At 40.2% G+C, this 26593-nt stretch overlaps 1 protein-coding gene across 3 annotated transcripts in view; it reads right to left on the bottom strand.

Annotated features, from left to right (window-relative positions):
• The window catches only part of LOC131140019 (signal-induced proliferation-associated 1-like protein 1), a 64821-nt gene that overhangs the window by 27264 nt on the left and 10964 nt on the right, over positions 1 to 26593 (bottom strand). The gene's annotated exons all lie outside the window — the stretch shown is intronic.

Genomic DNA, 26593 nt, shown 5'->3' with positions numbered 1-26593 from the left:
GTACGACGAAGAGTTTTTTTTTTAAAAGCGGTTCTTGTTGGGTGTTGGTAAAACACGGACTGCGTAATTCCGGTGGTAATTTGCAAACCGATCCTTGGAAAATCTTGAAACGGACCAATCAGAATGGTTTATTTAGACCGCGGTCCGTAGTCCACAGTCCGCATTTTACCCACACCCGTTCTTGAATTGTAATAGTTTTCCATGATCCGAGTGATGATCAATGACCTTATTATGATCAACATATGACCTTGATCAATCAAGGATTATAACACGAAAAACATATTTCCGATGTTAAAACAAAATTCCGGCAAGTAAATCCAATCAGTGATATTCCGGTCGGACAAGTGCACTTTGGCATTCCGTACTACGAAGAGTTTTTTTAAAAGCGGTTCTTGTTGGGTGTTGGTAAAACACGGACTGCATAATTCCGGTGGTAATTTGCAAACCGATCCTTGGAAAATCTTGAAACGGACCAATCAGAATCGTTTATTTAGACCGCGGTTGTAGTCAACAGTCAGTAGTACAATGTCACACTGCTGATGACTTATGGTTATGACTATTATATATGAACAATGACCTTATTATGATCAACATATGACCTTGATCAATCAAGGATTATAACACAAAAGACATATTCCCAGTGTTAACAGGGCTCAACAATAACGATGTACCGATGGCCCGGGGCAAGTTAAAACAAAATTCGGGCAAATAAATCCAATCAGTGACATTCCGGTCGGGCTAGTGCACTTTGGCATTCCGTACTACGAAGAGTTTTTTTAAAAGCGGTTCTTGTTGGGTTTTGGTAAAACACGGACTGCGTAATTCCGGTGGTAATTTGCAAACCGATCCTTGGAAAATCTTGAAACGGACCAATCGGAATCGTTTATTTAGACCGCAGTTCGTAGTCCACAGTCCGCGTTTTACCCACATCTGTTCTTGAATCAAAATAGTTTTCCATGATCCGAGTGTACAAATTCATAATACAATTCATACGCTATAAAAGTAAATCTATGTATATGACAAATACAAAGGTAGTACAATGTCACACTGCTGATGACCGATGGTTATGACTATAACATATATATGATCAATGACCATATTATGATCAACATATGACCTTGATCAATCAAGGATTATAACACGAAAAACATATTTCCAGTGTTAACAGGGATCAACAATAACGATGTTAAAACAAAATTCCGAATTCCGAATCAGAATCGTTTATTTAGACCGCAGTCCGCAGTCCGTAGTCCACAGTCCGCGTTTTACCCACATCCGTTCTTGAATTAAAATAGTTTTCCATGATCCGAGTGTACAATGTCACACTGCTGATGACCGATGGTTATGACTATTATATATGATCAATGACCTTATTATGATCAACATATGACCTTGATCAATCAAGGATTATTCATGCAAAACATATTCCCGGTGTTAATGTCCTTAGTTTCCGGCATTTCCATTAAAAATATCTGAAAAGCGTCCCTCGAATGTGACACACATGGCCTGCATAAACCATTACCGCATGTCTGTTTTTTTCCGCATATGGGTTTTTATGAGGCGGTGAAAAGTCACTGACATGTTCAATTTGAGATAAGGCTTCGCTGGCTTTCAAAGCAATTATAGGGAAAACGTCCGAAGGGAAACATGAAAGCCAAGCAAACATTCCAAATGAGAATGTCTCCGCTTTAAGTCTCGTGAAGGTCAGAGCACAATTAGAACCTTGCATTGATCGGGAATTATTTGGTAACACAGTATGCTGTTTAAAGCGGAATAAAAGTACACGGAGAAGAATGTAACAAGCATATTTTAACTGATCTTGGTTGCATTGTTTTTATTTGCAGAATTACGCAAAAAAAAAATACGTAACAAGGTGGTAAATTAGTTTTTAAAAAAAAGGACACCAAATTTTTAATGGATTTGTAAAGATTACACTACAAATTAGGCATCGCAATTTTGGATTTTTAATTCCGGATGCAAGGCATTTCTGTGATGCAAAAGGTATTGCTCTTTTGAACGAATATTGTTTTGAGAAGCCAAACTCTTTAATTAAAAGGACCACACCAACTAACCGAAACGACGTTCCGAAATCTCCGAAATCTGACCAGAATTCGGCTCATGGGACGAATTGGGTTAGCAAGTCATGCTAAGAGTCCACTGGATTTTTAATTCTGGATGCAAGGCATTTCTGTGATGCAAAAGGTATTGCTCGCTCTTTTGAACGAATATTGTTTTGAGAAGCCAAACTCTTTAATTAAATTGAGATCTTTTGGAACGGTTGTGTTTTCCACCTTTCCACCTTCAACGTAAGCTTTGTGGTTGGTTATTGTTTAGTTACCACATAATAATAATAATAATAATAATAATAATGATAATGATAATGATAATGATAATGATGATAATAATAATAATAATAATAATAATGAGCCAGATGTCCTTGGCATGAATTTATCTGCGATGTAGTGACGCCAGCGTGAATGTGCCGCCACTGCCGCTGAAGCCCCCGTCACAGTGCACACAGAGTGCTAGTGGCTAATGGGATCACAGCCGCAGTCAGTCAGAGGAACCCTCATTTCCCTCCCTGGCTATCCAACTGCCAAATTGGCCCCATTTGTCAGGCGGAGGATCATCTTCTGAGATGACTTTCAAAGGGCCTGTGTTGTTTTTTTTTCCATGTGCGGCTTGGGATGTTTGATCCCGAGAAAACGCTATTCTGCATTAACAATTCGCTACTGCTGCCCGCTAAAGAGGTGGCGACTGCATAAAAAATGGTTAAAAGATGGGCCGCCGGTTTATAGACGCATACAGTTATGGTAGATATTTGATGACAACATTGGCACTACTTCCACTAGTGATGCAATCACAGTTTTCACTGTTTATTTACACTTTACACATGTACATGTTTGATACTGCTACTTTAATCACAGGGCACATATAGACAAACAACCATTCACACTCACATTCATACCTATGTATGGACAATTTGGAGTCGCTAATTAACCTAGCATGTTTTTGGAATGTGGGAGGAAACCGGAAAACCCGGAGAAAACCCACACAAAAAAAATATGATTTTTGAGGAATACCTGGAATATGAAATGATAATTTATCATTACAAAAATATTTCAAGAAAACAACCTGACCGGGTCATTTTTGACCCACTTATGGAAGGTTGGGGTAGCAACACAAAAACTAAAATTTCTTAAAATGTATAAAAGATAAGTTAAAAATGTGAACGGCATGATATCAAAAACATGTTTTTTTTTAGGAATACCTGGAATATGAAATGATAAAACAAATTTCAATACGAAGATATTTCAAGAAAACAACCTGACCGGGTCATTTTTGACCCACTTATGGAAGGTTGGGGTAGTAACACAAAAACTAAAATTTCTTAAAATCTATTAAAGATAAGTTAAAAATGTGAACGGCATGATATCAAAAACATGTTTTTTGAGGAATACCTGGAATATGAAATGATAAAAAAATTTAATTACGAAGATATTTCAAGAAAACAACCTGACCGGGTCATTTTTGACCCACTTATGGAAGGTTGGGGTAGTAACACAAAAACTAAAATTTCTTAAAATGTACAAAAGATAAGTTAAAAATGTGAACGCCATGATATCAAAAACATGTTTTTTGAGGAATACCTGGAATATGAAATGATAAAAAATTTTGTTACAAAGATATTTCAAGAAAACAACCTGACCGGGTCATTTTTGACCCACTTATGGAAGGTTGGGGTAGTAACACAAAAACTAAAATTTCTTAAAATGTATAAAAAATCTGAATGACATGATATCAAAAACATGTTTTTTGAGGAATACCTGGAATATGAAATGATAATTTATCATTACAAAGATATTTCAAGAAAACAACCTGACCGGGTCATTTTTGACTCACTTATGGAAGGTTGGGGTAGTAACACAAAAACTAAAATTTCTTAAAATCTATTAAAGATAAGTTAAAAATGTGAACGGCATGATATCAAAAACATGTTTTTTTTTAGGAATACCTGGAATATGAAATGATAAAAAAATTTCATTACAAAGATATTTCAAGAAAACAACCTGACCGGGTCATTTTTGACCCACTTATGGAAGGTTGGGGTAGCAACACAAAAACTAAAATTTCTTAAAATGTATAAAAGATAAGTTAAAAATGTGAATGGTATGATATCAAAAACATGTTTTTTTAGGAATACCTGGAATATGAAATGATAAAAAATTTTAATTATGAAGATATTTCAAAAAAACAACCTGACCGGGTCATTTTTGACCCACTTATGGAAGGTTGGGGTAGTAACACAAAAACTAAAATTTCTTAAAATGTATAAAAGATAAGTTAAAAATCTGAATGGCATGATATCAAAAACATGTTTTTTTTAGAAATACCTGGAATATGAAATGATAACAATTTTTCATTACAAAGATATTTCAAGAAAACAACCTGACCGGGTCATTTTTGACCCACTTATGGAAGGTTGGGGTAGTAACACAAAAACTAAAATTTCTTAAAATCTATTAAAGATAAGTTAAAAATGTGAACGGCATGATATTAAAAAACATGTTTTTTTAGGAATACCTGGAATATGAAATGATAAAAAATTTAATTACGAAGATATTTCAAGAAAACAACCTGACCGGGTCATTTTTGACCCACTTATGGAAGGTTGGGGTAGTAACACAAAAACAAAAATTTCTTAAAATGTATAAAAAATCTGAATTACATGATATCAAAAACATGTTTTTTGAGGAATACCTGGAATATGAAATGATAAAAAAATTTAATTACGAAGATATTTCAAGAAAACAACCTGACCGGGTCATTTTTGACCCACTTATGGAAGGTTGGGGTAGTAACACAAAAACTAAAATTTCTTAAAATGTATAAAAGATAAGTTAAAAATGTGAACGGCATGATATCAAAAACATGTTTTTTGAGGAATACCTGGAATATGAAATGATGAAAAATTTTCATTACAAAGATATTTCAAGAAAACAACCTGACCGGGTCATTTTTGACCCACTTATGGAAGGTTGGGGTAGTAACACAAAAACTAAAATTTTTTAAAATTTATAAAAGGTAAGTTAAAAATGTGAATGGTATGATCGCAAAAACATGTTTTTTGAGGAATACCTGGAATATTAAATGATGACAAATTTTCATTACAAAGATATTTCAAGAAAACAACCTGACCGGGTCATTTTTGACCCACTTATGGAAGGTTGGGGTAGTAACACAAAAACTAAAAATTTTTAAAATTTATAAAAGGTAAGTTAAAAATGTGAATGGTATGATCGCAAAAACATGTTTTTTGAGGAATACCTGGAATATTAAATGATGACAAATTTTCATTACAAAGATATTTCAAGAAAACAACCTGACCGGGTCATTTTTGACTCACTTATGGAAGGTTGGGGTAGCAACACAAAAACTAAAATTTCTTAAAATCTATTAAAGATAAGTTAAAAATGTGAACGGCATGATATTTAAAAACATGTTTTTTTAGGAATACCTGGAATATGAAATGATGAAAAATTTTCATTACAAAGATATTTCAAGAAAACAACCTGACCGGGTCATTTTTGACCCACTTATGGAAGGTTGGGGTAGTACCACAAAAACTAAAATTTCTTAAAATGTATAAAAAATCTGAATGACATGATATCAAAAACATGTTTTTTGAGGAATACCTGGAATATGAAATGATAATTTATCATTACAAAGATATTTCAAGAAAACAACCTGACCGGGTCATTTTTGACCCACTTATGGAAGGTTGGGGTAGTAACACAAAAACTAAAATTTCTTAAAATGTATAAAAGATAAGTTAAAAATTTGAACGGTATGATATCAAAAACATGTTTTTTGAGTAATACCTGGAATATGAAATGATAAAATTTTTTATTAAAAAGATATTTCAAGAAAACAACCTGACCGGGTCATTTTTGACCCACTTATGGAAGGTTGGGGTAGTAACACAAAAACTAAAATTTCTTAAAATGTATAAAAGGTAAGTTAAAAATGTGAATGGTATGATCGCAAAAACATGTTTTTTGAGGAATACCCGGAATATGAAATGATAAAAAATTTAATTACGAAGATATTTCAAGAAAACAACCTGACCGGGTCATTTTTGACCCACTTATGCATCTAAGCGTTAACTTAATAATTGAGGCTGTGACCTCCCAATGTGTGAGTTAAAGTGACTGTTGAAAGATGACTGAAAAAGTACAAGTCATCAAAATGCTAGTTGTATGGACTTAGTATGGTCATGGAGGACTGAAAAAAAAAAAGACTCCCAAAAAAAAAGCAGGAACTCTGTAGCGTCATGGGGTAGGAGTCAGTCAGACACATTGCAATCAGCAGGAAACATGAGTAGTGTGATGAATAAGAGACAGACTGTTACTCAAGCAAATACAAAGAACAAGTCGCGACTTGTCGTAAATGCACTTTTTCCCCCCAAACAAAAGTAAGAATCCGGGTAGTAACCCCCTAAAAAGAATAATTTGGATGTTTCCGAAATCTGAATCGGGCAGTGTTTCCAAAGCTATAACAAAAAAAGGAAGAGAATCATTGTCCTACAAGCTTGTAATTACCGGATGAATAAAGCCGGAGGGTTGTTTGGCTGACACCGGTACTTTTCAAAAAGACTTCCCGCGATATACCCCATTGGTTCTCCGTGTTCCCTAATCTCACCCTGCTGATGGACCTGATGGCTGAAGGCACAAAGATCTCTCTGTGCCGGCTTGGCCAAGAGCGGAGCCTCATTCCGACACAGTGAAGTCTTTGAAAACCGCCTGGCACAGAAACTTCGTTACGGTTGTTTATATGAGCGCTGCCAGGAAAAACCAGATGAATTGGATGTGAAAGGACTCAGGGAGATAAAGATTCAGCCAAGGCTGAAGCAGAAACAAGAATCGAGGAGGGAATTGCTTGGAATAAACGTAAACAAATAAAACATACTACCAGGGAAAACTTTGCTACAATCCCACCTCATAACAAACAAAGCAAAATTTGTTGTCTTTATTGCTCTCTGGTTCTACCATATCTTACTTATTGTGTGGAAATATGGGCTAATAACTCTAAAAAAAACAATCTTCACTCGCTAAATGTACTGCAAAAAAAGGTCAGTAAGGATAATTCATAATGTCGCCTACAGAGAACATACTAACTCCTTATTTCTAAAATCACAAATACTTCAACTTGCTGATATAGTTCATCTTCAAACAGCTAAAATAATGCATAAGGCTAAAAATAACCAATTAGCTAAAAATGTCATCCTCGTACTTCGGTACGAGGTGCATTATGAAAAAAAAAACCAACAAAAAAAAACCTTAAACTGTATTATGGAAAGCAGGAAGTGAACAAATGTAACAGTTACTGATTGTAAAAGTACCAGATGAAGGGGTAGGATTTAATAAGCTTTGCTTCTTCCTACTCCTTTTGGACATGTGGAACTGTGAACTGATTATGGGATGCATTCAATTGTAATCTGATGCATGTTCAAATGAAATAAAACCATTAAAAACATTTTTTTAAATAATAAAAATTATAATATAATAAAAAGCGGTAGAAAATTAATGAATGAAAATATTTTTGAATAAAATTTTAAAAATAAAATAAAAAAATATTAGGAAAGCAGGAAGTGAACAAATGTAACAGTTACTGATTGTAAAAGTACCAGACGGAGGGGTAGGATTTAATAAGCTTTGCTTCTTCCTACTCCTTTTGGACATGTGGAACTGTGAACTGATTATGTGATGCATTCAATTGTAATCTGATGCATGTTCAAATGAAAAATAACATAAAACATTTTTTTTAAATAAAATTTAAAACAAAAACATCAGTAGAAATTGAATGAATGAATGAAAATATTTTTTTAATTAAATTTAAAAAATAAAATGACAAAAAATTAAATTATATTAGGAAAGCAGGAAGTGAACAAATGTAACAGTTACTGATTGTAAAAGTACCAGATGGAGGGGTAGGATTTAATAAGCTTTGCTTCTTCCTACTCCTTTTGGACATGTGGAACTGTGAACTGATTATGTGATGCATTCAATTGTAATCTGATGCATGTTCAAATGAAATAAAACCATTAAAAAAAATTAAATAATAAAAATTTAAAACAAAAAAAAGCAGTAGAAAATAAATGAAAATATTATTTTAATTAAATTTAAAAAATAAAATAAAAAAAAAACAAATTATATTATGAAAGCAGGAAGTGAACAAATGTAACAGTTACTGATTGTAAGCTTTGCTTCTTCCTACTCCTTTTGGACATGTGGAACTGTGAACTGATTATGTGATGCATTCAATTGTAATCTGATGCATGTTCAAATGAAATTAAACCATTACCATTACCATAATTTGCAGGGGGATGAACTCAAGTTAAAATACGATAATAAGTCATTACCAGGATTACAACAGGCTAGCAGAGTAGCAGAGTAGATTATGTAGATATGAGTATTAGAGAATACCTTTTAAAACCGCTAGCCAAGACGAGCCTGCGTAACTATTGTAAAACCTCCTTGACCACCCAGATATTGTAAACCATAAACTGTGTTTCATACTTCCGAGATCCCACGCATTGAGACAAATGTTCAAAACCTGTTGATGTATTTTATGGATAAAACGAGAGGAAGGATTGAGGACAGCCATGCTGGAGATAAAAACAATGTACTATGTACTCCTGGCGGTACTCCAGAACTGTCTTCTTGTTGCGAGACTGTGAGTGAAATCCACTTTGCCAGCGTTGAGCTCCGGCCATTATTCACCAAGCTGTGCTGCGGTGATAGCGAAGGGGGGGCCGGAGTCGGGGAGGGGGGGGGGGGGGGAACTGAGCGGCACATCACATAACAATGGTGATGATGAATAGCGATACGCTGTCACCGGTTTTTCTCAAACGCTCCATTTGATGTTTGCGTTCATTTGTGGTCAGTTGAACAATTCGTCAGCTCGTCTCGTAGTGGCGTGCCGCTTTGTCTTGAAGCGTAGACGGTCGTCGGTTAAAGCGCCGCGTGTGTAAAATCGGACTGGGGTCGAAGTCATGAAGTCGTTGTGGGTGGTTGGAGGCAGACACTTTAAAAAAGTTGGGACAGCTAGCGTTGCACATTTCTGCGGGAATTTGTCCGAACATGCCCGGGCTCTTCCGCACACACACAGAGACACATCAGTTCCTTTCACAAATTGGTTGCATTCCAGAATGTTTGCTGGATGATGCTAGCATTATCGTTTGTCTGCCAGCAGGCCTGTCTGTTTTTTCTTAAAAAAGGTGCCAGGGTTCTCGGATGCGCTCAGACAGGCAAGTCCGTGCCAGATGTGTCCACACACAAGAGGGAAAACAGGTATGATATACTGTAGTACTGTAGTACTGTTGCAGAACATTACTTTTCTCAAGATGTCTGTCCAACCTCTATAACTCTATTTCAGGGGTCTCAAACATGCGGCCCGCGGGCCAAATGTGGGCCGCATGACACTAGTTTGAGGCCCCCGTCTTGATATGGAAGTTTAATGTTAGCGCGGCCCGCGCAAGTTTGATATGGATGCTGTATGGCAGGGGTCTCAAACACGCGGCCCGCGATCCAAATGTGGCCCACAGGACACAAGTTTGAGGCCCCCGCAGTGATATGAAAGTTTCATAACAGTGCGGCCCGCGCAAGTTTGATATGGATGCTGTATGGCACGGGTCTCAAACACGCGGCCCGCGGGCCAAATGTGGGCCGCATGACACTAGTTTGAGGCCCCCGCCTTGATATGAAAGTTTAATGTTAGCGCGGCCCGCGCAAGTTTTGATATGGATGCTGTATGGCAGGGGTCTCAAACACGCGGCCCGCGATCCAAATGTGGCCCGCAGGACACAAGTTTGAGGCCCCCGCAGTGATATGAAAGTTTCATAACAGTGCGGCCCGCGCAAGTTTGATATGGATGGGCCCGCGGGCCGCGGACACTAGTTTGAGGCCCCCCACGTTGATATGAAAGTTTCATAATAGTGCTGTCCGCGCAAGTTTGATATGGATGCTGTATGGCAGTGGTCTCAAACATGCGGCACGCGATCCAAATGTGGCCCACAGGACACTAGTTTGAGGCCTCCGCCTTTATATGAAAGTTTAATGTTAGCGCGGCCCGCGCAAGTTTGATATGGATGCTGTTAGGTAGGGGTCTCAAACATGCGGCCCGCTAGTTTGAGGCCCCTGTCTTGATATGAAAGTTTAATGTTAGCACGGCCCGCGCAAGTTTGATATGGATGCTGTATGGCAGTGGTCTCAAATATGCGGCACGTGATCCAAATGTGGCCCGCATGACACTAGTTTGAGGCCCCCACCTTGATATGAAACTTCAATGTTAGCGCGGCCCGCGCAAGTTTGACATGGATGCTGTATGGTAGGGGTCTCAAACACGCGGCCCGCGATCCAAATGTGGCCCGCAGGACACTAGTTTGAGGCCCCCGCCTTGATATGAAAGTTTAATGTTAGCACGGCCCGCGCAAGTTTGATATGGATGCTGTATGGCAGTGGTCTCAAACATGCGGCACGCGATCCAAATGTGGCCCGCATGACACAAGTTTGAGGCCCCCGCCTTGATATGAAAGTTTAATGTTAGCGCGGCCCGCGCAAGTTTGATATGGATGCTGTACGGCAGGGGTCTCAAACACGCGGCCCGCGATCCAAATGTGGCCCGCAGGACACTAGTTTGAGGCCTCCGCCTTTATATGAAAGTTTAATGTTAGCGCGTCCCGCGCAAGTTTGATATGGATGCTGTATGGCAGGGGTCTCAAACACGCGGCCCGCGATCCAAATGTGGCCCGCATGACACTAGTTTGAGGCCCCCGCCTTGATATGAAAGTTTAATGTTAGCGCGGCCCGCGCAAGTTTGATATGGATGCTGTTAGGCAGGGGTCTCAAACACGCGGCCCGCGATCCAAATGTGGCCCGCAGGACACTAGTTTGAGGCCCCCGCCTTGATATGAGAGTTTAATGTTAGCGCGCCCCACGCAAGTTTGATATGGATGCTGTATGGTAGTGGTCTCAAACACGCGGCCCGCAATCCAAATGTGGCCCGCAGGACACTAGTTTGAGGCCCCCGCCTTGATATGAAAGTTTAATGTTAGTGCGGCCCGCGCAAGTTTGATATGGATGCTGTATGGCATGGGTCTCAAACATGCGGCCCGCAATCCAAATGTGGCCCGCAGGACACTAGTTTGAGGCCCCCGCCTTGATATGAAAGTTTAATGTTAGCGCGGCCCGCGCAAGTTTTGATATGGATGCTGTATGGCAGGGGTCTCAAACACGCAGCCCGCAATCCAAATGTGGCCCACAGGACACTAGTTTGAGGCCTCCGCCTTTATATGAAAGTTTAATGTTAGTGCGGCCCGCGCAAGTTTGATATGGCTGCTGTATGGCAGGGGTCTCAAACACGCGGCCCGCAATCCAAATGTGGCCCACAGGACACTAGTTTGAGGCCCCCGCCTTGATATGAGAGTTTAATGTTAGCGCGCCCCGCGCAAGTTTGATATGGATGCTGTATGGCAGGGGTCTCAAACACGCGGCCCGCAATCCAAATGTGGCCCACAGGACACTAGTTTGAGGCCCCCGCCTTGATATGAGAGTTTAATGTTAGCGCGCCCCGCGCAAGTTTGATATGGATGCTGTATGGCAGGGGTCTCAAACATGCGGCCCGCGATCCAAATGTGGCCCGCAGGACACTAGTTTGAGGCCCCCACCTTGATATGAAAGTTTCATAACAATGCGGCCCGCGCAAGTTTGATATGGATGCTGTATGGTAGGGGCCTCAAACACGCGGCCCGCGATCCAAATGTGGCCCGCAGGACACTAGTTTGAGGCCCCCGCCTTGATATGAAAGTTTAATGTTAGTGCGGCCCGCGCAAGTTTGATATGGATGATGTATGGTAGGGGTCTCAAACACGCGTCCCGCGGGCCAAATGTGGCCCGCAGGACACTAGTTTGAGGCCCCCCACCTTGATATGAAAGTTTCATAACAATGCGGCCCGCGCAAGTTTGATATGGATGCTGTATGGCAGTGGTCTCAAACATGCGGCACGCGATCCAAATGTGGCCCGCATGACACTAGTTTGAGGCCCCCGCCTTGATATGAAACTTCAATGTTAGCGCGGCCCGCGCAAGTTTGACATGGATGCTGTATGGTAGGGGTCTCAAACACGCGGCCCGCGGGCCAAATGTGGTCCGCAGGACACTAGTTTGAGGCCCCCGCCTTGATATGAAAGTTTAATGTTAGTGCGGCCCGCGCAAGTTTGATATGGCTGCTGTATGGCAGGGGTCTCAAACACGCGGCCCGCGATCCAAATGTGGCCCACAGGACACTAGTTTGAGGCCTCCGCCTTTATATGAAAGTTTAATGTTACCGCGGCCCGCGCAAGTTTGATATGGATGCTGTTAGGTAGGGGTCTCAAACACGCGGCCCGCGATCCAAATGTGGCCCGCAGGACACTAGTTTGAGGCCCCCGCCTTGATATGAGAGTTTAATGTTAGCGCGCCCCGCGCAAGTTTGATATGGATGCTGTATGGCACGGGTCTCAAACACGCGGCCCGCGATCCAAATGTGGCCCGCAGGACACTAGTTTGAGTCCCCCCACCTTGATATGAAAGTATGCATTTTCAAATGATATAAAACCATTAAAATTAAAAAAAAATTAAAAACATTTTTTTTCTGATGTATTTTTTAATTTTAAAAAAATAATAATTTAAATAAAAAAATTACAATTAAATAAAATTTAATTATATTAGGAAAGCAGGAAGTGAACAAATGTAACAGTTACTGATTGTAAAAGTACCAGATGGAGGGGTAGGATTTAATAAGCTTTGCTTCTTCCTACTCCTTTTGGACATGTGGAACTGGGAACTGATTATGTGATGCGTTCAATTGTAATCTGATGCATGTTCAAATTAAATAAAACCATTAAAAAAAATTATAAACTTTTTTTCTGATGTATTTCTTAATAAAAAAAATTAAAATAATTTTAAATAAAAAAATACAATTCAATAAAATTAAATTATATTAGGAAAGCAGGAAGTGAACAAATGTAACAGTTTCTTTAGTGATTAATACTAAAATGAAAAAATAAATAAAACTAACTGATCTATATCCCTCAGTAATATCCAGGTAACAAAAGAAACTTAAATTTATTAATATGATTCTTTTGAGGTTAATTTTTACCATTTTTGGAAATTTAAATGGAGAGGTATAGTGACAAAAAAAGGCCTCCATGCCCACACCAGAAGTATTAAAACCAACATTTTCATGCATGAGGAAGCCTAAGAAGATAACCAAGACATGAGAAGTAAATTTAATAGTAACTTATTGTTTTTAGTGTATTTTATAGCTGATTTAATACATGGGTCAAAACCCACCCGGTAACATAAGACATGATACCAGAAAGCTAACACAAGAGGACGGTTAAAACACTTACCCAATGCCTGTTTCATACATGCTGGCTTTTATAATTCTGCTGTTCTGACACCCCCTAAATGCACCGTTAAATAATATTTTTAATAAACACCCAAAACAATCCCTATAATTGGACGATGTTAAATAGATTTAAAGTGTATGCATGTACAAGATTATGTACATTAAATCTCCAACTTAATGGCTAATAAATCCACTAATCTGTTGGAAACAAGCCCGAGTTAGAGTAGTACTTCCTGTCCGATGTTGATGAGTTTTACCTGACTTGCTTTTTATCGATCAGATTAAAGCTCGGCTTCGGGTTTGGAGGTCACGCATAATGAAGGACCAACGGGTGGGGGGGGTGCACCGCCGCCTGGAGAAGAATGCAGAAAATTCTAATGAGGTGACCCGGCTGTGCCGAACTGCAGCAGTCGGGAGCCAAGGTTGTGGGAGAGCGGACGGGGGGGTGGCGGGGGTGTTGGGGGGGTTTGGTAATGGAGGTCTGCTCTAGGCTGCACTTTCCCTCTGCCTTCACTTTCTGTCCGCCTCCAACCTGAGGACTGCAGTCGTGACACAGCACCCCCCCCCCCCCCCACCACCACCCCAGTTTCACATGAAAGTATGCAGGCGGTCACCGAAGTGAGACAAAGAACGTTTGCCTCATTAAAAGCACAGACGTTGACCTATTAACTCGATTAACTCTATTACTATTAACTAGTTACTAGCTACTATTAACTCTTTCATTTCATTCATTTTCTACTATTTTTCTACCACTTAAACTACTAAATATGCATATTTCTGACTAATAATAGGCCACAAAACAGCATCATGTATTAATATTCATTTATATATTTTCTACTGCTTATCCTCAAGAGGGTCACAGGGGTGCTGGAGCCTATCCCAGCTGTCTTCAGGCGAAAGGCAGGGTACACACTGGACTGGTCGCTAGCCCCAAAATGAAATTTGAACAACATCAGGCGGCACGGTGGACGAGTGGTTAGCGCACAGACCTCACAGCTAGGAGACCAGGGTTCAATTCCACCCTCGGGCATCTCTGTGTGGACTTTGCATGTTCTAAAACGTAGTATTGTAGTAAAATGTAGTATTGCAGTCAAAAACAATAACCCATACAGTAACAAGATGTATAATTGCAGTAACCGAATGTGGAATTTCAGTAAACAAAATGTAGTATTGGTTCAATTCCACCCTCGGCCATCTCTGTGTGGGTTTTCTCTGGGTACTCCGGTTTCCTCCCACATTCCAAAAAAAAAATGCTAGGTTAATTAGCGACTCCAAATTGTCCATAGGTATGAATGTGAGTGTGAATGGTTGTTTGTCTATATGTGCCCTGTGATTGGCTGGCCACCAGTCCAGTGTGTACCCCGCCTCTCGCCCGAAGACAGCTGGGATAGGCTCCAGCACCCCCGCAATCATTGTGCGGATAAGCGGTAGAAAAATGTTGTACTTTTGTGAAAAATCAGTGGGTAAAAATAACTTTAAAAAGGACTTAACATGCATATTTTACGACAAGTCCAGGGCCTCTCGCCCAAAGACAGCTGGGATAGGCTCCAGCATCTCCCATAATCCTCGTGAGGATAAGCGGTAGAAAATGAATGAATGTTCTTCGTTGTACTTTTGCTCACCCAGTTGGGTAAAAACAACTTTTTTCCCCAAAATGAAATTTTGAAACAACATTGGTAATACATCAGGCGGCACGGTGGTCGAGTGGTTAGCGCACAGACCTCACAGCTAGACGACCAGGATTCAATTCCACCCTTGTGGAGTTGTTCGGGGAGTGCATGTTCTCCCCGTGCATGCGTGGGTTTTCTCCGGGTACTCCGGTTTCCTCCCACATTCCAAAAAAACATGCTAGGTTAATTAGCGACTCCAAATTGTCCATAGGTATGAATGTGAGTGTGAATGGTTGTTTGTCTATATGTGCCCTGTGATTGGCTGGCCACCAGTCCAGTGTGTACCCCGCCTCTCGCCCGAAGACAGCCCGTGACGACCGTTATGAGGATAAGCAGTAGAAAATGAATGAACATTATTCCAACAGTAAAATATGGTGGTGGTAGTGTGATGGTCTGGGACTGTTTTGCTGCATCAGGACCTGGATGACTCACTGTATTAAATGGAACCATGAATTATTGTTAATATGCAAATATGGGCTGCATGGTGAACGAGTGGATAGCGCGTAGACCTCACAGCTAGGAGACCCGAGTTCAATTCCACCCTCATCTATCTCTGTGTGGAGTTTGCATGTTCTCCCCGTGCATGTGTGGGTTTTCTCCGGGTACTCCGGTTTCCTCCCACATTCCAAAAACATGCTAGGTTAATTAGCGACTCCAAATTGTCCATAGGTATGAATGTGAGTGTGAATGGTTGTTTGTCTATATGTGCCCTGTGATTCCAGTCCAGGGTGTACCCCGCCTCTCGCCCGAAGACAGCTGGGATAGGCTCCAGCACCCCCACGACTCTTGTGAGGATAAGCGGTAGAAAATTAATTAATATTTTTGGAACATGGGAGGAAACCGGAGTACCCAGAGAAATATAATGTAATATTATAATGATAATATATGGGAGGTTTGTTGGTCCGCCGGGGAAATACTCCCCCCCCCTAAAGAAATGTTCCTCCTCATCATGACGACGTGTATACAAATATCAGGATTTTTTTGCTTGTAATTATGTTTATCACAATTTCCCGACAGATTCGCTGACCTTTGCCACACAGCCTAATCCAACCATCACACACCGCCCCTCTTTTGCAACACCGCCATGCCCCAACCTGCCCAGACAGGCCTGACTTGTTAGCGAAAACACAGTATTCATGAAGAAAATAGCGTCTATCTATTCTGTATGTCACTTGTGTTTCCAAAGTAGACTGACTTTTGTTGACAATATTTAGCCTAGCATGTGTTAAAAGGCAGAGCAAACTAGTGTGTTTTTAGCACTGATTTTAGCACTAAAATGTGTTCCTGGTAGTGCTTTTAAAGGACTCTAAGACTTATTTATCTGACCGACCTGGTGTAATTCTGCAGAGGATGTGAACATCCGGGGCAGTAAATGGCTTCCAAATATCGCAGGCTTTTGTCATGTTGACGCCTCTGCTGTGAGAATCTGTCGAGTTACCGTCGACTGTCCTTGCCGCTCATAAACAGTCGCACGCTGAAAAGAGAGCTGGCCTTAGTATGTTTTTCATATTAGGTAAAATCTCATTATTATAAGTGTAAGATTAGGTTTAATGTTAGAATGAATCAGTTAATGCTGCTTGTTGTATTAGATCAGGGGTTTTAAACATGCGGCCCGCGGGCCAAATGTGGCCCGCAGGACACTAGTTTGAGGCCCCCGCCTTGATATGAAAGTTTAATGTCAGTGCGGCCCGCGCAAGTTTGATATGGATGCTGTATGGTATCATGTACCCAGAAAAAATTATTACGTTTGATTAATGTTCATGTTAAAGGTTAAATAACTGTTAATAGTTATCCTCCCTATCCGTGTGGAAGTGGTAAGTTTTTGGCTATTTAAGTTGAAAGGAAATAACTTGAAGGCTACCGTTTAGGTCGCTAGCTCTCTAGTTTGCGAGTTAGCATGTGTCTCAAGACCCTGCAGTTGCGCAATATGTTGTAAATAAAAAGAGTATAAATGTGACTATAGTTGTGTTTTGTCATGTCTACAGGGCTCTAATAATGCTTTGTTCATTTTAATCTGAAAAAAAATAATTTGTCTACCCACCAACTATATGCGGTTTCTTAAGTTTTTATTATTTGCCATTTTATTATTATTATTATATTTATTTATTTATTACTGATTGATTTTCTTTATTCTTGATTTGTTTATTTATTTTTCATCTTATTTTGTGTAGAACAGGGGTCTCAAACACACGGCCCGCGGGCCAAATGTGGCCCGCAGGACACTAGTTTGAGGCCCCCGCCTTGATATGAAAGTTTAATGTTAGTGCGGCCCGCGCAAGTTTGATATGGATGCTGTATGGAATCATGTACCCAGAAAAAATTATTACGTTTGATTAATGTTCATGTTAAAGGTTAAATAACTGTTAATAGTTATCCTCACTATCCGTGTGGAAGTGGTAAGTTTTTGGCTATTTAAGTTTAAAGGAAATAACAATAATAAGTTTGTTTATTTTTCTGTTTTTAATAAATGCGTTTTTTTTTTTTTTGAAAACCTGATGCGGCCCAGTCTCGCCCAGACCCTAGCTCCAGTGGCCCCCCAAGTAAATTGAGTTTGAGACCCCTGTACTAGATTATCATCCAGTCATCTGTTGGTATTGGTTGGTATTGATTGGTATTGATTTGCTTGTGCACGGGACTAATCTGATGAGTTGGCAGCGAACCCAAAGCCGCCACGTGTCCGCAGCATGGTGACCACAGCATGCACATGATGAAAATGTTCGACTCCAGTGTCGGCACAATTAGCATTGACGTTTTGATCGGTAGCATATGACCTCATTGTTTACCTCAAACTTTCCACAGCACTGCTCACCCACTTTGGGAATACATACAAAACTGGTAACTACCTTTTTTATTTTTAAGCTGCACCCATCTCTTGTCTTGTGGCATTGAATTATAGGCAGCAAATGCAACGCCCCCCCCCCCCCCTTTCCCCAGCCCTCGGCCGTGCATCAACACTGTTAATTATCCTACTGCTACTAGCACATCTCTCCTATTTTAATCCTTCTTTTGCGACGGAAATGGCTTCATCCTAAAAACACGCATGAGTATACGGACACGTTTGCCAAGCCCCTCGCTGAGCATAGTGAATTTGTTTGGTAACAAACACACGGAGATGTTTGCCCGTGATTGCGAGCATCGCAGGAAACTGTGTGTCGTCCCCCCCTCTCCGCAGAGCCCACACCACACTGAGAGACAAGCCCACTGCGGGGAAAAAGCTTCTACTGCATTGGGGGTTGGCTTAGTTCATCCATGAGACACATCTAAGCAGAAGGAAATCAGTTGTGAAAGATTGCGTATTTACCTTAATAACTCCTGATATTATGCAACATGAAGCAGTATTAATCACGATGCGGATTCATCAATATACCGCGGGACGAACCATATTCATGTAAATGAAGAAGGGGTTCATGCAGGGGTAACATCCAGATAAGATGTCTGTTTTTCAGTAACATAACATGTTGGCACATAATCATTATGCTACGTTTATTATGCACCCTGGACTGGTGGCCAGCCAGCCAATCACAAGGCACATATAGACAAACAACCATTCACACTCACATTCATACCTATGGACAATTTGGAGTGGCTAATTAACCTAGCATGTTTTTGGAACGTGGGAGGAAACCGGAGTACCCGGAGAAAACCCAAAGAACATGCAAACTCCACACAGAGATGGTTGGAATTGAACTCCGGTCTCCTAGCTGCGAGGCCTGAGTGCTAACCACTCAGAAATTAGTAACAGTAATGGTAAAATATACCATTACATTTGTCAATATTCAAAGCATTGTGTTCATTATTGTTTATTTACTAGACAACGGGATGTACATGCAGCAGCATGACAAAAATAAAGAAAATCAAATGTTTTTATTAATTCATTCAATTTGTACCACTTATCCTCATGAGGGTCGCAGGGCATGCTGGAGCTTATCCCAGCTGTTTTCGGGCGAGAGGCGGGGTACACCCTGAACTGGTGGCCAGCCAATCACAGGGCACATATAGACATATTGCATACACATACAAACATATTGCGCAACTGCAGGGTCTTGAGACACATGCTAACTCGCAAACTAGAGAGCTATAGCGACCTAAACGGGAGCCTCCAAGTTATTTCCTTTAAACTTAAATAGCAAAAAACTTACCACTTCCACACGGATAGGGAGGATAACTATTAACAGTTATTTAACCTTTAACATGAACATTAATCAAAAGTAATAATTTTTTCTGGGTACATGATACCGTACAGCATCCATATCAAACTTGCGCGGGCCGCACTAACATTAAACTTTCATATCAAGGCGGGGGCCTCAAACTAGTGTCCTGTGGGCCACATGTTTGAGACCCCTGCTGTAGACAGAAAGTTGCATACAAAAAAAAAAACATGTTATGAAAACATTGCATATTTTCCTCCATCACGTTCTTCCTGAGTACATCCCTGTGAAGAAACCCAATCCCCAAATAGTGTAAATCCCAGTACAGTAACTGGTGCAGCAGGTTGCTAGGGGACGGGGAGGCGTTTTGGCACTGTGCCTCGATAGAAAATGGTTGTCAGGGCATGTTTTTCGCCGAGGGGCATCACCGAAGGAGAGAATGTTGTGTTACATGTTGGTTTTGAATGTCACCTCAGATGGGGGTGGTCTCATTAGGGGTTCTCAGAGCTGGGGGGGGGGGTTGTTTGTTAGCAAGGACACATATTTCTTCACAGTGTCATAAAGATGATTAACCTCTACTTGCTTGTAATCTCATTCTCTTCTAGCATGACGTTATTTATTTAAAGCACTTCAGAAGTATAGTACTATGGTCTATAGCAGTATTTTTCAACCTTTTTGAGCCACGGCACATTTTTTTTACATTGTAAAAATATTGTGGCACACCACTAACCAAAAATGTTCCAAAATGTCACCACGACCTCACACGTGCATCAATAAGTCTATCGGAGGAACAAGGTAGGTGTTGCCACACGGACCAATATTACATTGCTATGCTAGTCTTTACACCACAGACACTCCACAGTAGCCACGTTTTTACATCACCACTTTTTCTCTTTCCGAATGACCTTTCGGGAAACAATGGTATCCATAGAAAGGAATATTCCAATCTCTTGTCTACATGCGCCGTGTGAAAATCAACCAGAATAGTCAATAGGGCATGCCCAGTAAAACGTAAACATCAACATCACGTGATACCGACTTCCCCCGAGTTTTTCTTTCACTTGTTGGAATAACTCCGTATTGCCAGTTTTTCGTCTGTCCAGTCTTGAAATTTAGTTTGAATCAAAAACCAACTTTGCTTAGTCCAGTGCCGATTGCTGGCCTCCATTTTTAAAAGTGAAGAACGTCTGGATCTGCGTGTTACGTCATATTTGAGCATGCGCTGAAAGAACGCACCCGGGATAAATTTAAACAGGAAAAGATCAAATTCAATCTTGCTAATATTTTATAATTAAACTCAGGACATGTTTTATATAGATATATATTTTCTTTTTTAATAAAACTGGACTTGTGAATAAAGTATAGAAGGGGTGGGCAAACTACGGCCCGGGGGCCACATCCGGCCCGCCAAGTGTTTGAATACGGCCCGCCCAATCTTTCCAAAGTATTTCATTTAAACTCAACATACAACCTGGCATCATGGCCTGAGCCAACCTTTTGATGGTTGTATCAATTTCGTTGTTTGACATGGTCTGTTGTTTACAAAGTGCTCCTGAAAAAACAGACACAAGCACATAATAATAATAAAAATTAAAATAATAATTATTATATTATTATTATTATAACTATTATGATTATTATATTTATTATATTAATGCTAATTATTATATTAATTATATATAATATTGTTATATTTGCATATTTTACATAATAATAATATAATAATTATTATTTTAATTTTATTTTAATTATTATAATATTTTATTATTTTTTAAATATATATACAATAATACCAGGTGGACTGTTACGTGTAAAATATATAGTCTGCCCCCCCCTGGAAATTTTGTTATATCAATGCGGCCCGCGAGTCAAAAAGTTTGCCCACCCCTGGTTTACATTCTGTTTCACAGATGGCGCTAATGCATACGAAAGCTGCTTGCCAACCGCCAATAAAGAACAGAAGAAGAAAAACCCCACAAAGAAGAACGCAGTCTGACAACTTTCCGTTTGAGCGGGTACAAGATCCCTCAATCGGATTGGTTAAAGGAATATTCCATCCCTGTTCAATTCTTTCCGTTTTTTAGCAAATACACCAAATGCAATTGGAATATTTGGGTCCATGTATACCAGGGGTGGGCAAACTTTTTGACTCGCGGGCCGCAGCATTGATATAACAAAATTTCCGGGGGGGGGGGGGGGGCGCAGACTATATATTTTACACATAACAGTCCACCTGGTATTATTGTATCTGTAAAATTGTCATGCAATCTGCTATTATTATTTATTATTTTATATTTATATTTAAATATTTTAAAAATAATAAAATATTATAATAATTAAAATAAAATTAAAATAATAATTATTATATTATTATTATGTAAAATATGCAAATATAACAATATTATTATATATAATTAATATAATAATTAGCATTAATATAATAAATATAATAATCATAATAGTTATAATAATAATATAATAATTATTATTTTAATTTTTATTATTATTATGTGCTTGTGTCTCTTTTTTCAGGAGCACTTTGTAAACAACCCACCATGTCAAACAACGAAATTGATACAACCATCAAAAGGTTGGCTCAGGCCATGATGCCAGGTTGTATGTTGACTTTAAATTAAATACTTTGGAAAGATTGGGCGGGCCGTATTCAAACACTTGGCGGGCCGAATGTGGCCCCCGGGCCGTAGTTTGCCCACCCCTGATGTATACTATTGACATAATGGCTTATTGACATAATATTTGCAAATGATGATTAATAAATGTTAATTATAAAAAAGTGATATTGTATAATTCCTCACGGCACACCTGACGGTTTCTCAAGGTACACTAGTGTGCCGCGGGACAGTGCTTGAAAATCACTGGTCTATAGTACACTCGGTGCAGTCAATCTTGGGCGTCGTCATCAGTTTTTGGCAAAGTGCCACCGCTTGTGGTTTTAGTGCTTTTGACTCAATAGTGCTCTGGTGCCACTACATCCTTTTACATCCTGTTTGATTTAGACGCCTCCAGCAATACAATACAATACAATACTGGATGCATACAGTACATATATACAAAATAACATTACCAGTCATATTCCAAATAGTGACTACTGCAATAAAGGGAGGGATCTGATTAAAAAAAAAAAAGACTGAGAACAGTCCATGGTTGAAAAATGTGAACCCCTGCTGACTTCCCTCTTGCATACCGAGCCACAGGCTTTACTGCAGAGCTGCAGCAGATTCTCTGCTATGAATGTGTTTTGAAAGTTGGGAGATATAAGAACAAGTTTTAGGGGCGTCCCGATGCAACCTTTACCGATTATTGCATCCTTGAATATCAGACAATACTGATACTGATGCAAATCTGATATCATCAGGAATCATTCATTCATTCATTTTCTACCGCTTATCCTCATGAGGGTCATTTGGAGGTGCTGGAGCCTATCCTAGCTGTCTTCAGGCGAGAGGCTCTGGAATTGTCGTAAAATATGCGTGTTTAAGTCCTTTTAAAATTGTTTTTACCCAACTGGGTGAGTAAAAGTACAACCAAAAACATTCATTCATTCATTCATTTTCTACCGCTTATCCTCACAAGGGTCATTTGGGAGGTGCTGGAGCCTATCCCAGCTGTCTTTGGGTGAGAGGCCCTGGACTTGTTGTAAAATATGCGTGTTTAAGTCCTTTTAAAATTGTTTTTACCCAACTGGGTGAGCAAAAGTACAACCAAAAACATTCATTCATTCATTTTCTACCGCTTATCCTCACGAGGGTCATTTGGGGTGCTGGAGCCTATCCCAGCTGTCTTTGGGCGAGAGGCCCTGGACTTGTTGTAAAATATGCGTGTTTAAGTCTTTTTAAAATTGTTTTTACCCAACTGGGTGAGCAAAAGTACAACCAAAAACATTCATTCATTCATTCATTTTCTACCGCTTATCCTCACAAGGGTCATTTGGGAGGTGCTGGAGCCTATCCCAGCTGTCTTTGGGTGAGAGGCCCTGGACTTGTTGTAAAATATGCGTGTTTAGGTCCTTTTAAAGTTGTTTTTACTCACTGATTTTTGACAACTTGGTGAGCAAAAGTCCAACCAAAAACATTCATTCATTCATTCATTCATTTTCTACTGCTTACCCAGACGAGGGTCATTTGGGGTGCTGGAGCCTATCCCAGCTGTCTTCAGGCAAGAGGCTCTGGACTTGTCATAAAATATGCATGTTTAAGTCCTTTTAAAGTTGTTTTACTCAACTGGGTGAGCAAAAGTACAACCAAAAACATTCATTCATTTTCTACTGCTTACCCAGACGAGGGTCATTTGGGGTGCTGGAGCCTATCCCAGCTGTCTTTGGGCAAGAGGCTCTGGACTTGTCGTAAAATATGCATGTTTAAGTCCTTTCAAAGTTGTTTTTACCCAACTGGGTGAGCAAAAGTACAACCAAAAACATTCATTCATTTTTTTACCACTTACCCACAAGAGGGTCATTTGGGTGCTGGAGCCTATCCCAGCTGTCTTCGGGCAAGAGGCGGGGTACACCCTGGACTGGTGGCCAGCCAATCACAGGGCACATATAGACAAACAACCATTCACACTCACATTCATACCTATGGACAATTTGGAGTCGCTAATTAACCTAGCATGTTTTTGGAATGTGGGAGGAAACCCGAGTACCCGGAGAGACACAGAGATGGCTCTGGGGGTGGGATTGAACTCGGGTCTCGTAGCTGTGAGGTCTGCGCACTAACCACTCAACCGCCGTGCAGCACATTCCAAAAACATGCTAGGTTAATTAGCGACTCCAAATTGTCCATAGGTATGAATGTGAGTGTGAATGGTTGTTTGTCTATATGTGCCCTGTGATTGGCTGGCCACCAGTCCAGAGTGTACCTCGCCTCTCGTCCGAAAACAGCTGGGATAGGCTCCAGCCCCCCCCCAGCCCCCACAACCCTTGTGAGGATAAACGGTAGCAAATGAATTAATATTACATTACATTACATTACCTGGTTTCAAAATAATGATGACAATAATAATATATCAGCAATAATTTGTCGGACAATTATCATCCAGCAAAAAATGCTATCATCACAGGCCTAAGCGGAAGCAGCTGTTCAAAAAGCCCCCCCCCAAGACGATGATGATAAAATCAAATCTAACTGAAGCTACGCTGTGCGCCCTTTGGAGTTCCCGGCAATCAAAGCGATCTGCGGATCGATCAACAGCTGAGCTGCTTGGTAATGAGGGTAAAGTGCAAAAAAACTAATTTGATCATGCGGATGAATTAAGGGTGAAGCATAATGCATTTTTCGCTGCAAAGACTCTAAAGTAAGGGCGGGGTTGGTGGGGGGCTTTTATCCCCTGAGTGAGCGCTGATACAAAGAAAATAGGAGCCAAGCAGGAAGTTGCGAGTCAAGGTGAAAGTATGATTAATAACCCCTCGCACTCACCATGTGGCAAAGGATGACAAGGTGACAGACAGTAATAAAGCCTTGGAACTTAGACAATAGCATAAAAAAATAAAAACTATATTCTCACACCGACAATTTGGAGGGCATCCTAACACCAACAAGGATGCATCAGTTATCTGTCACATATGAATGCCATTGTTTGTAATTAGCTTCCTAATGCGGACGCCGACTCCTCAACAGCCTTCACCTGATACAACTGGCAACCACTAATGTTGGCAACGTGTCTGGCTCGGCCGCTTCCGCTCCGATTAGACAGTTACTGCACACGACTGATCAAAAGCAGTTGAAAACGGAGGTTCTAAGTACAGCAGGGGGTCTCAAACACGCGGCCCGCGGGCCAAATGAGGCCCGCAGGACACTAGTTTGAGGCCCCCGCCTTGATATGAAAGTATAGTCACATTTATACTTTTTTTATTTACAACATATTGCGCAACTGCAGGGTCTTGAGACACATGCTAACTCGCAAACTAGAGAGCTAGCGACCTAAACGGTAGCCTTCAAGTTATTTCCTTTAAACTTAAATTGCAAAAAACTTACCACTTCCACACGGATAGGGAGGATAACTATTAACAGTTTTTTAACCTTTAACATGAACATTAATCAAACGTAATAATTTTTTCTGGGTACATGATACCATACAGCATCCATATCAAACTTGCGCGGGCCGCAATAAACAGCTGCTAAATAACTGTTAATAGTTATCCTCCCTATCCGTGTGGAAGTGGTAAGTTTTTGGCTATTTAAGTTTAAAGGAAATAACTTGAAGGCTACCGTTTAGGTCGCTAGCTCTCTAGTTTGCGAGTTAGCATGTGTCTCAAGACCCTGCAGTTGCGCAATATGTTGTAAATAAAAAGAGTATAAATGCTCTAATAATGCTTTGTTCATTTTAATCTGAAAAAAATAATTTGTCTACCCACCAACTATATGTGGTTTCTTAAGTTTTTATTATTTGCCTTTTTATTATTATTATTATTATTATTATATTTATTTATTACTGATTGATTTTCTTTATTCTTAATTTGTTTATTTATTTTTCATCTTATTTTGTGTAGAACAGGGGTCTCGAACACGCGGCCCACGAGGCCAAATGTGGCCCGCAGGACACTAGTTTGAGGCCCCCGCCTTGATATGAAAGTTTAATATTAGTGCGGCCCGCGCAAGTTTGATATGGATGCTGTATGGTATCATGTGCCCAGAAAAAATTATTACGTTTGATTAATGTTCATGTTAAAGGTTAAATAACTGTTAATAGTTATCCTCCCTATCCGTGTGGAAGTGGTAAGTTTTTGGCGATTTAAATTTAAAGGAAATAACTTGGAGGCTATCGTTTAGGTCGCTATAGCTCTCTAGTTTGCGAGTTAGCATGTGTCTCAAGACCCTGCAGTTGCGCAATATGTTGTAAATAATGTAATAATGTAGAAAATCGGAACCAAAGCAAAGTTTATTCATTTTTCTGTTTTTAATAAATTAGTTTTTTGGGTTTTTTTTTTTTGGAAAACCTGATGCGGCCCAGTCTCGCCCAGACCCTAGCTCCAGTGGCCCCCAAGTAAATTGAGTTTGAGACCCCTGGTTTAGGACGTATGTTTTTGATGTGCGGCATGCAGTCCAGTATGTGAGACACGGGCTTAGCCGTTAGCCTCCTTTGGGGTTTCACGCTTGCAAGTCGTGTGGCTTCTGCACAAGTGGCACTTTGCTGTCATCGCCGGGGAGGAGGTGAAGTGTTGCCGTGTCTTCTCTGTCGATGTGAGACTTGCCCTGAATGTTGATGAGGTGCAGGTTGCCATCCATTGTTTGCTACGAGACACAGACACCTCAAGCTGGTGTGTTGTCGTCTATTACTTCATGCAAAGTTTTGATCATTTGGAGT

The sequence above is a fragment of the Doryrhamphus excisus genome, chromosome 13 (genome assembly GCF_030265055.1).
Source record: "Doryrhamphus excisus isolate RoL2022-K1 chromosome 13, RoL_Dexc_1.0, whole genome shotgun sequence".
Lineage (NCBI taxonomy): Eukaryota > Metazoa > Chordata > Actinopteri > Syngnathiformes > Syngnathidae > Doryrhamphus > Doryrhamphus excisus.
This window is presented reverse-complemented; position numbering and strand designations above follow the sequence as displayed.